Source organism: Cryptomeria japonica, chromosome 5 (genome assembly GCF_030272615.1).
Source record: "Cryptomeria japonica chromosome 5, Sugi_1.0, whole genome shotgun sequence".
NCBI lineage: Eukaryota > Viridiplantae > Streptophyta > Pinopsida > Cupressales > Cupressaceae > Cryptomeria > Cryptomeria japonica.
The window spans coordinates 165,105,126-165,113,381 of record NC_081409.1 but is presented as its reverse complement, the minus strand read 5'-3'; the positions used below and the strand labels follow the sequence as shown (position 1 = coordinate 165,113,381).

At 33.3% G+C, this 8,256-nt stretch overlaps 1 pseudogene; it reads left to right on the top strand.

The window, feature by feature from the left end:
- The first annotated feature begins 335 nt into the window (after positions 1–335).
- On the top strand, positions 336–2,895 carry LOC131041124 (cytochrome P450 716B2-like; annotated as a pseudogene).
- The last annotated feature ends 5,361 nt before the right edge of the window (positions 2,896–8,256 follow it).

Below are 8,256 nucleotides of genomic sequence, written 5' to 3'. Positions count from 1 at the left end.
CAACTAAATCCTTTTTCCTTCTGCATCTTGGATATTTTGCTGTGTATCTTGATCAATTCCTTCTGCCTCTTGAATATTCTACTGTATATCTACAACTCTTAGTATCTTTTCAGTCTGCATTATCAATCTTCTGCTCTGTATCTTGATCCGTTCCTTCTGCCTCTTAGATATACAGTATATCTACAATTCTTATTATCTTTTCTTCTTTAAATAAATTATACCGTCAAATACTAAAAATATCTAAACATTATAAATAAATAAAAATTCCCCCTATTATCATCCTGTTTCTACCGTCTCATCTTGAAATTGAGATCGAGTACGCGCCACGTAATTGTTTCTAAAATGCATAATCTTATCACAAAAAGCTCCTCCACAGAACAATTGTCTTAGATATAAGGGTTTGCAACATTGTTACAGAAATCATTCTCGCTGTGGTAACAGAGAAGAATGGATATGATCGCGGTGGCTATAGTCATTGGCTTTGTGCTCTTTCTGCTGATCTTTCTCAGAAATCACTCTTCAATCTCTAATCTTCCCCCCGGCAGCTGTGGATTGCCGCTACTGGGCGAGACTCTACAATTTCTAGCCTCCCAAAGGGGCAACGAAGGTCAAGAATTTTATGAGCAGAAAATTAAGCAATCCGGAGGAGAAATCTTTAAGACACACTTGTTCGGAGCCCCTACAGCTATCTTCTTCAGTCCTGTGGGAAATCGCTTCCTTTTCTCCAATGAAAACAAGCTTGTTCAAGTCTCTTGGCCGTCTTCTCTTGCCAGGTTGTTTGGAAATTCTTTGCTCACTAAAGTTGGGGACGAAGCAAAAGATCTGAGAAAGCTGCTTCTCACTTTCTTAAAGCCAGAAGCTCTGCAAAACTTCGTGGGCAGAGTGGATTCCATTATGAGTGACCACGTTAAACGTTTCTGGCTTGGGGGAACCCAAATCAAGGCGTTTCCTCTCTCGAAGCGTTGCTTGTTTGCTGTGGCTTGTTCTCTTTTTCTCAGCATGGATGAAGGACCTCAGCAATCTGATATGTACCGCCATTTCATTGAGAAGGACCTCAGCAATCTGATATGTACCGCCATTTCATTGACATGTTGAACGGAATGTTGCAGATTCCTCTGGATTTTCCGGGTACTCTGTACCGGAAAGCCAGAATTGGGAGTAATCACATCCGTGAAATTCTGCAGACTGTGATTGAGAAGAGGAAAGCGGATTTGGCATCGGGATCCGCTTCGCCATAACAGGACTTGCTCTCCTTTCTGCTTTGCAACACCGATGGGAGTGGGAAAGCTTTGAGTGACAATGACATTAAGGATAACATTATACAGCTTCTTATGGCTGGCCATGACACAAGCGTTGTCACTGTAACGATGTTCTTGAGGTATATGGCTCTGAATCCGGACTGCTACAAAAAGGTTCTTCAAGGTATATAACAAGTACACTAAAGTAAACTCCTCTGTACCCATGATTTGTTTTTAACTTGTCTCGATGAGATTATTGATTTGGTGAAAGATTGCAGAGCAAATGGAGATAAAGCGGGAGGAGGCAAGCGAGGTGGGTGTACTGCAGTGGGATGATCTTCAAAAGATGAAGTACACATGGAGAGCTGCTCAAGAGACGCTCAGACTTTGTCCTCCAGCAGTAGGCACCTGGCGCAAGGCTATTGCTGATATCTCCTATGCTGGTTTCAGCATCCCTAAGGGTTGGAAGGTATGCGTTTTCTAAAACTGAAGTTAAAAAATATTAATTTTTTGTAATATGTTGTTGTTTTTGGATTTGATTGTGTGGGAACGTCTTAAATCACACACACTAAGCTTATATTTCTAGGTTTAAAAGTGTTAAAACACTTAGATTTGACTAACATTTTTTAGGCTTAATATGTTGCTTAATGTGTATGGTCACATTAAGAATACATTTCTAGGTTTAAAAGTGTTAAACACTCAGAGTTGACAAACATTCTCTAGGCTTAATCCGTTCAATTGTGTGCCTTTTTGTATCAATGTTTTAATATGAGAGAACTGAAGGAGTAGAAAGTTTTTGCAGTCTATTGTATTATAAATTTGTTTTTTAATTGTGTGATTTTGGTTTCCAAAATTAGTCAATGCAATCCTAAACACTATGTAAACAAGAATCACTCTTTTCATTTCTTAGATTGTGATTATGTGTCAATGTGTTGTAGTTCTATTGGACAATTGTTTCTGAATTCGATTGTGTGTGCTTTTTGATATCAATGTTTAGGATCACACTCTTCAATATGAGAGAACTAGAAGAGTAGAAAGTTTTTGCAGACTGTTGTATTGTAAATTTGTTTTTTCTAATTGTGTGATTTTGGTTTCCAAAATCAGCGAGTGCGATCCTAAACACTATGTAAACAAGAATCACTCTTTTTTTATTTTTTAGATTGTGATTATGTGTCAATGTGTTGCAGTTATATTGGACAACAAGTTCAATGCATAAAAATCCAGAATATTTTGAGAATCCAGAAAAATTTGATCCATCAAGATTTGAAGGGAGTGGACCAGCACCTTATACATTTGTGCCATTTGGAGGTGGCCCAAGAATGTGTCCGGGCAATGAATTTGCATGAATGGCAATTCTTGTATTTATCCACAACATTGTTAAAAATGTTGAATGGGACCTAGTGAATGTGAATGAAAAGGTGATTATTGATCCAATGCCTACCCCTACTAATGGCTTGCCCATCAACCTCTGCCCGCTCACTACTTGAATTTCTCTTTAAATCAAAGAAGCCCACTTATGTCTTTGATTTGAAAAGTAAATACTAAAATAAGTTGTATTAGTAGCAAGTGGTAAGTAAAACCACATAAAGTTGTTATTAAATGGTCTATAGACAAATATTTGTAGTCTTTTTATCAATCATTTGATATTACTTTTAAAGTGTTGTGATCAATTTCAGATATTTTCAATGGTTTTATCAAATAGAAGCAACTTTGAAAGTATTTTCATAGTTTTACTAATATTGATAATGATTTAAAAAATACCAATATGATAGCATATCATTTTTTTGATGCTTTTGTTTTTTATAGCATTCTCAACTATAAGCTTAATTCATAATCTATAAAACATGCTCTAAACTTTTTGAGTTTTTTTATGTGTTTTTCTCTTTAGTTTTAATATGTGAGTACTTAATGATTAGCTATGTTCATGGTAACAATTTTTTTTTTTACATTTACTTCTATGAATGCTTTAATTATGTTGTCATTCATAGATATTTTAGACTAAGATAAAACCTATCATTCAGAAGTTTGTATGGAGTTTACTAAGTGTTATTTAAGAATATTTTGTGTTTATGTGACTACTCAATTGGCAATCATAAATTTTTAAATGTCTTGTAACATTGTACATTAAAAAGTTGATGTTAATACACATTTGAATAACTATGCAAAACTTCAATCATTAAGACATGTGGCTTTTGTACTAATTGTGAATGTAGAACTTCTCCTAACATTTGACTCAATAAGTTAGCAATGCAATATAACATATATTTTAGAAAGTTTTTGAATAATTGGAAACGATTCATTTACTAGTGGAAAGGAACTAAAATATTCCAAATAACTTACTAAAATAACTAAACTTATAATAGATAGATTGATATTAAGTAGAAAATGTTTCCTTCATTTTTCATATTGCCTTTCTTAGAAACTTTATGCTCTTATATTATTGAATCATTTCTACATATGGCCCTTGTAAAAACCCACTTAACTTAACCCAAAATTTCAAATGACTTTATATATATATATATATATATATATATATATATATATATATATATATATATATATATATATATATTGATTTCTTATTCTTACTTATCCTTAATTGTGTTTGATTCAATCACATACTCAGGTACAGCTATCCAAACGGGAGAGGCATCCATCCAATCGGGATGGGTATCTAACCATACGGGTTAGCCATCTAACCATACGGGACTAGGCATCTATCCATACAGGACTAAGCATCTAATCATACGGGTTAGGAATTTGTCGATACGGGATAGGAGGTTTCATCTATCCAATCCGGGATAGGCATCTACCCAACTGGGATAGGTATCTATTCATAAGAATAGGATATGCTTTGGCTAGAGACTTTAGACTCATCGGGACCATCCAGGTCCTGAGACACTCTCTAAAGACTATACTCTCCTACTAGGAGTGCACTGAGGTCATCGTCTTTAGGAGTATATAAAATAATTGTATAACAAGCTTGAGTTTTTCCTCGAAATTCAGCCTAAAGCCTCGATAAGTCAAGCAAATCCATACAAGATTCCTTCTGAGTATGCATTGAATTAATTTTTAACCTTTCAATTAGTATTTGCACCATTGATTAAAATACCAAGGAGCTTTGAGACCAAACTACTCACCCAAAACCAAATCCTAATCCCCATCCCTGAACGCCTGAGTACAAGGGACAACTCCATCCCTAGACTGCCTACATACCCGTTTTGGCATGGGATCAAAGCATAAAGTATGTAGTTCTAGTTTCTAACTATGGTTTAATGTAAATTGTTCGGTGGGTACGCAGCCCTTTCTAGGGTCAATGTCCCAAACAATTTCTTTATGGTTGCTACCCATGATGGTAGCTCTATAGCAAAAAGGCTCAAGGTGGCCTTTTGCTTGTGGCCTAAGATAACTAAGTCCTATTTCCTATTAAATATGTCACCCTTCATCCATTGTCATTTGTTGAATTCATCAAGATAAAATACATTTATAAGATTGAATCACACACATCCAAACCCTAATGGGGTTTTTCTAAAGTTTAACTGATCGAATGTAAATTCATTTTAAAATTAATCTTTTTAGATTATCGATCCAAGGGGGATTTCCTGCCCCTTGAATTTTAACTTCCAAATGCCCCTTATTTCTCCCTGGTGGTTTATAGGGACGATGCCACAGACGTCATTGTTGCAGCTTTATTAGGCGTTAAGTGCAGCAGTTTAACACGACGACATTACCCGTAAGCGTGACCCAGAGGCACCATAGATACCAAACACTGCTGATTTTTTGTTTCAACTCCTCTTGTTTAGTTGTCTAACTAGGAATTAACTTTGAATTCAAGAAGGCTTAAATAAACATTACGCTAAAATAACTATTGCATGCAAGGAATTATTGCTTGAAATTGAAACTAAGATATAAATTTGCATAGTTGAAAGGAAATTTTGATAAGAATGAGAATAACAAATCAACTTCTTGAAAGGTAAACCAAGATAATATTTAAAACCTTAGAACTTGAACTAAATACATGAATTTACTAATTTATTGGAAGCTATGATACATGTAAGAGATAACTTATGAACTTATGAGAATGATTTGTATTGCTTGTAAGATACTATTTGTTTTGAAACCCAAAACTATAACTCTTTTAATTATGAAGACTAATACTAGAAAGGTACTTAATTGCTTGAATAAAATGAAATAAATTTAATACTTACCTATTGAAGGGAAAACTATTTAACAATAAGCTTCATTACCAATGATGAAGATAAGATTAGGAGAGAGTCTGGTTATATTCCAATCAACCAATGTAAGTAAGGCTCCTAAATAATTCTAATCAGCCTACTTCTAGTTACTCTTAGACTAATGCCAATTCATTTGCCAAAAAATATAACTAACTACTTTTTTCACTTGAAGCAACGTTGACTCTATCCTTAGATATTTTTAAATAATAACTCTTTCAATTTCAAATTCCTAAAAGTGAGCTAATGTTTGCTCCTAAAATTTTCTCCAATTTAATAATCTAAGTGATCATGGGATAGGATTCTTCAAATCTCATTTGCTTGGTAAGGATAAGGATCCAATAATCTAGAACAACAAAATTCTATTTTTATTTTGGCTTTAAAACTAAGTTTCATTAGACATTTACAACGAAAGATGAGTACTAAATTTGAGATTCCCAAGGCAAGACATGTTTAATAATCTCATGTAAAAAAAGATTTCAGCTTTGTTTCATTCTCATAAAATGAACCTTCTTTGCATCCTAATTAATGGTAATGTTCTTATAACATAGATTATACCGTTTAAATTGTATGAAGATTTAACTATGAATTTCACCTCTAAACTTAAATGTTAATTAGATTTGATTTTCAACCTTAATGGTAAATGGAATAATTTCACGATATCCATTGACCCTAATGATGAATTCCCTCTTAGATAAAGTTTATTTTTACATTATTATTTTCTTTTTATTACACTAAGGCTCCTAGAGAGAGAGAGGAGCAAGCAACCCAAATGATTAAATTGATGAGTTTACCATATGTTATAATAATATTCTTTTAATTCTGTTATCTCTTAATTTTATCAATATTTTAATTAAATAACTCAAAACCCATAATAATTTATGTAATCTATACTCTTTATTTAATCAAAAGTAATAATTTGTTTCAAATAATTAATTCATATTCCTAAATTTAATTTTCATAAAAAAAAATTATATTAACTTTAAAGTAAAATCCTTTATTAACAAAAAAAAATAACTATAGAATTTGTAAGGACTTGTTTTCTTTTCAATTATTCAATATGGAAAGTATGGGCTTACCTTTTTATCTTATCATTATGAGAGCATAAGCTTGACTTTTCCTATCTCTAAAATGAAATACTAAATTATATCTTTATTCTTCTTTTTTTTTCCCTATCATTATGAGAGCATAAGCTTAATCTATGGCTATAGAGAGAGGAGGAATGTCTCTAATCTTGATCATTATTTATAGTTATTTTCTTCTTCTTTTTTTCCTATATTAAAATCTCAATAAAATGGCCATTAACATAAGATGGACTGCTCATTATACTCTCACTAAGAGATTAATTACTGCTGTAATTTTTCTTTAATATTTTTAAATGATCTATTTTACTATATATTAAAGAAAACATTTTATTTTAATAATCCCTTTCTAATAAACTTAGATTATAAATGAAAATCAAATGTACAAATTAATTTACACTTAAATTTAAATTATTTATAATAATATAAATAAATTTTAATTACACTGTAAAATATATTTTACTTTAAATAAAATAATTTTTAATTATTAACAATCCCAAATTATAGTCCATTTTTATGTAAAATTTATGGCTCTGCGAGCAAAATATCGCTGTAAAGCATCGACATCCTCTTCCCTGTGTTCGAGACCATCGTTGGGTACCTTTCAAGGCTTCGCGAACCATTTCTCTATTCTAGCTAATAACTTTTAGGCTGAGGTTCCCGGTATGGTTGCATCACGAACTCACGAACAACAAGCTTTCTTTGCAAAAACCAAATATGCCTTGATTAAAATGGATAGGGCTCCCCCTCTTCCCTGCGAAGGCTATGATCGAAATTGGCAGATGGTTAGATGCAGAAATTCAGATAAATGGGTGTTAGGTCAACCAAAATTCTCAGCATTGTCGGGAGGAGGGTTTTGTAAAACCTAACCATCCAAATAGCTCCAATGACCGAAATGTCATTCCTACATGGAATTCCTCTATAAAATGGACAAAGGGTAAGGACACCCTAGGCCACCATTCTATTATGAATTATCAGAATGCAAAGGACGTCAAGCATCCTAAGGCTGACTCACCGATGAATCCTCCAGTTACTTCGAAAGGGCCGGTGGTTGAAATCGATACTCAAACCCTATCCAAGTATCAAATGCATTGAAAAGAACGTATGATCTTTGCTCGATGGGAGGGTTTGGGGATCTCGTTCGAGCAAATTGCTAATTGGTTGCCATCATCCTTCAAAAACCAGGTAAAAATCAACTTCCTTCTTGATAATTTCCTTCCTATTGAATGTAGTAATCAGGGTTTGAGAAATAGATTGTTGTATGGGGACATATTAACATACAAGGGTTTCTGTTTAGAATGTTGGGAATGGCAGCCCCTTTCTCTCCCATCCCGGTTAAAGTCTTTCATGGTAAATAGAGCAATTTCAATTGAAAAATTACCAGTAGAACTGCATAATACTGATTTCTTAAAAATAATAGGCAATAAAATTGGGAAATTTGTAGGGGTTAAAAAAATATCTCTTAATTTCTTTAACCAAATTCTTATCGTTAATATGAATATCAACATTAAAACTTTAGAGCCCATTACACTAAAAATCAATAACTGTAGTTTAACCTTAGAATTAACCTTTTATAATGGCCCCATCGAAGAAGATATCCTTAGGATATTCTCTCCTAAGGTGCCTCATCTTGGGTCAGTTCTCAAGAGCGTCGGCATCTCACTCAAATTTTTGGAAGGAATGGGGGGTTTTAATCTAGAAAGC